Source organism: Hesperophylax consimilis, chromosome 20, assembly GCF_061612785.1.
Source record: "Hesperophylax consimilis isolate HC1 chromosome 20, BYU_Hcon_1.0, whole genome shotgun sequence".
NCBI classification, from domain to species: Eukaryota; Metazoa; Arthropoda; class Insecta; order Trichoptera; family Limnephilidae; genus Hesperophylax; species Hesperophylax consimilis.
The window spans coordinates 2,038,180-2,041,884 of NC_142855.1; the positions used below are offsets into that span (position 1 = coordinate 2,038,180).

Below are 3,705 nucleotides of genomic sequence, written 5' to 3' on the forward strand. Positions count from 1 at the left end.
TCATCTGTCAAAGTGACAGATCCCATACACAGAAATGATATTCCTCAGCATTTCTCCAATTGATCTGACCCCCTTTCCTGAGGAAGTGGGTAACTCCAACATAAAATACTATATGCCCAAATTATACGCGCATAATATAAAGTAATGTGTCCAGGGCTTTATGCAAGATTAGGTGCTTTACAGAACATTGCTAAATTATACAACGATAAAGGTACACTTGAAGAACTATGAAAAACATAATGATGTATCGGAAGATGTACAATGGAGTTAAGTGTAATGTAATAGCTAGTTTAAGTTAACCCTTTAACATTATTATAAACATGAAAAGCGCGTTTGTGATATAGCATTATTCTAATTGAAGTGGAAAAATCCCAAAATTTAAAATTAAACTGCAATCGTGGACATTTTGAAATGTGATGATGCGTGGCGATGACAAAGTTTAGTTTTGCAAAGAAAAAAGAAACACGTTCTTCCAATATAATCGTATGCAAAAAATGAGGACATCCATGCTTACGACACATAATGAACCTATTAGAGCAAGATAATGAACCTATAAGAGCAACCTATAAGAATAGAAACATTATGTAGTTTTGATTTTTAAGCCAAATTTAGGACTAGGGAAAATCGCCTGGCAGCCATCTCGTATGAAAAACTTTTGAGATAATTTGTGTGCAAACTGACTAGAGTATCAACCGCTATCAACCGCCAGGTCCCCAATTGTGAGGCAGAAGGTAGTGGGAAGGGGAAGTACCTGGCTATCCCGATCTGGTCACCAAACAAGGCCAAAGCCATTTCAAGCAACGTTTCAAATCTAAATGGTGATCTTACACCAAAGCAATACTGAGAGTATCTTCCACTGTGGAACTTGCTGCAAATATACTATATCGCTTTTTTTGTTGTTTGTTTTTGAGGTGTTATGCCGTGTTACGCTAACTCCTTCTTTAGCCGACGTTTCGGATAGCGTTGCAGTGTCCATCATCAGGGCAGATCCGGTAGATCCGAATATATCGCTGTCCTAGTTCTTGTATGTTCAATAGACCTTTTTTTGCAAAACTGATTTATGAATGCCAATATGTTCATTAGCCTATTGCGCAAGCTAAAAAAAACATATTTTCTGGTTTTTAAGTGACATTTTAAGAATTTTTCGTGTGCCAATATCCACTCACGGAACAATGTTTCAGTTCTTATTTGTTCAATCTCCTGGATATTGAACATTCAAACTAGAGGAGAGGCGTATTTATCGTACCCAGTAAAAGTACCGGGTATATTCATGCCGTACTTTGTACTTGTGACAAATCTCCAAAATACCTGGTTCCAAAATACTTGGTTTAATATTCGTATCACAGGTCTTGAAGTACTTCGTACTTTAAAATATTACTGACTTCTCACTCTCGTCGGTTAGAAAGTTATATGAGGAAAAGAGACAAAGAAATATTTTTGCTTTCGTCACTGTAAAATACAGATGCCTTTTCGCTCTTTCCTATTAGAAAGGTGTACGAGGAAAAAGGACAGTTATGAGTATTTAGCCACGGTAATCTCCATTGTCTGATGGTGAATGTCTATGGTAAAACTGTTGACAGCTGAGTGTCTAATGTCTATGGTAAAACTGTTGACAGCTGAGTGTCTAATGTCTATGGCATGGTGTTTGATAGAATGGTTTAGTTATGTTCATTGACTTTTAATGAACCTTCCGTAGTATTCCAGAAATAATACGGCGGTAGAAGTGACGGAAAGGCTGCTGCATTGGATTTATCAGGTAAAAAATCAACATAAACATTCAATAACAAGAATCTTATGTCTTGAAAATAAAATACATATCTTTGTGAGGTTATGTTATGTTAAAAAATTCTGGTAATTTCCTAGGTATTGCTGACTACTTGTGCGCATTTACGCTGATCAAATCCCACACCAGGGTCTACCATCTTTACGAAGATGTATTCAGGGCAACGCAAAATGGTTAGTATAAGAGAAGTCTTGTTATTTTACATGTAATTCATCAACAATGTCACCGGCCAAATGACTGTGTTGAAGAAGTGTTATATTCATATCGATCAATTGAAACGAAAACATTGGCAAAACCAAGAAATATATTAATCCACTGCTTTAATGCTTTCAGGAAGAATTGGAATGAGTATTAGCGTTGATTGGAATGAACCAGAAAATCCAAATTCTGCTGCCGATGTCGAGGCGTTTTAAACAGGTTTTGAGTTAACAGTAAGTTACCTGTAGAGATGATATTACAGACAGCAATGTAGGAAAACGTGTTAATTTAATTTCATGACCATATAATATATGTTTTGTTAAAATGATGTTACTGTTTCATGCTTAATAAATAATTTCTAGGCAGTGTAATACGCCTTACAACATAACGCTACGAATGTACAAAAAATAAAAATCATGTAAAAAACGCTCAAACATTATTTATTTTGAACACCTGTAAGTAATATTATTCCTTCTTGTTCGTCCCCTCCCCACCCCTCAACTTCCCTTCTCAGTGCCCAGCACGCCTAAGGTCCCCGTGACTCGCCGTCCCCAGATACCCATGGTAGGTATAAAATATTTAAGAATATTTTGTACCTCCGCACGCCTCGGGTCCCCGTCAATCTCCGTCCCCAGTACCCAGATACTCAAAGTAGGTATAAAATATTTGGAAGTATTTTGTACCGGGTATTTTTTTGTACGTGTACTCATTGTACCCAATATCGGAAAGTACTCAAAGGACTCACCTCTAATTCAAACACTCAAAGTTATGAATATAATATATTTTTTAAAGTTCATAGATATTTGTTCAACATCCCGCAGAAGGTTGAGGTCTTGAATGTTCAATCTCCACTATCAACCAATCAGGAGCCGGCTAGTTAAAATGTGCGGCCATGTTGATTTTCAGTTGTTTCCTAACAACGAAATTGTTCCACTAAAAATACGTTTAATTGCGAAAATACCTATGCTGTTATTGAACTAAAAAAGACTTTACCGACTGCAGAATCAATAAACCTTAGAACATTAGCTCAAATAGAAAGGTAAGTCTTAAAAATATGTCATTTATAGGCTTTTTCACAATATTTTACATGTACTTCTTGAATTTACTAGGCAAATATACAGGTGCTTCATTTATTATTTATTTATTCAATTATTGATTTACAAACTTAGGAATTTTACCTAAAATGAGTATTAATAAATTATATTAGTGGATTAAAACTTATTTTTATTCAAGAAATACAACAAAAGAACCAGGACATGGAAATGTGCAAAAAGTCGACTCTACTCATAGTCTGATTGAAAGACATCTACGACACATATTTTGTCCGTTATCACTGCTGAGATCGCTGATGAAAACGAAGTCCAAATATTTCGATTTTGAATTCACTCAATTAAAAGTTTCTGATTTTTTGTTTTTTTTAGTCACATAAAAAACAATAAACATATTCTCGTAAGTTTTTAGATTCTCACGGCCAAAAGCATTTTTGTTGTTTGTTTTTGGGGTGTTATGCCGTGTTGCGCTAAAGAAAAACGTCGGCTAAAGAAGGAGTTAGCGCAACACGGCATAACACCCCAAAAACAAACAACAAAAACATATTCTTATGTAGGAACTACAATAAAACCAACTAGGCAAACGACTAACAACAATAAATGTAATGTTAAATACCGCACACCCATAACCCAAATCGCGGGATATTATAATTTAAGGATTTTAAGAGCTTAAAG

The 3,705-nt window shown here is 35.3% G+C and overlaps 1 long non-coding RNA gene across 1 annotated transcript; it reads left to right on the plus strand.

Moving 5' to 3' along the window:
* Positions 1 to 1,557: 1,557 nt before the first annotated feature.
* LOC149413900 (uncharacterized) lies at positions 1,558 to 2,300 on the plus strand. Its single transcript, XR_016303989.1, has 3 exons — positions 1,558 to 1,756; positions 1,864 to 1,956; positions 2,117 to 2,300. It is a non-coding gene; the product is annotated as an uncharacterized LOC149413900 (long non-coding RNA).
* The last annotated feature ends 1,405 nt before the right edge of the window (positions 2,301 to 3,705 follow it).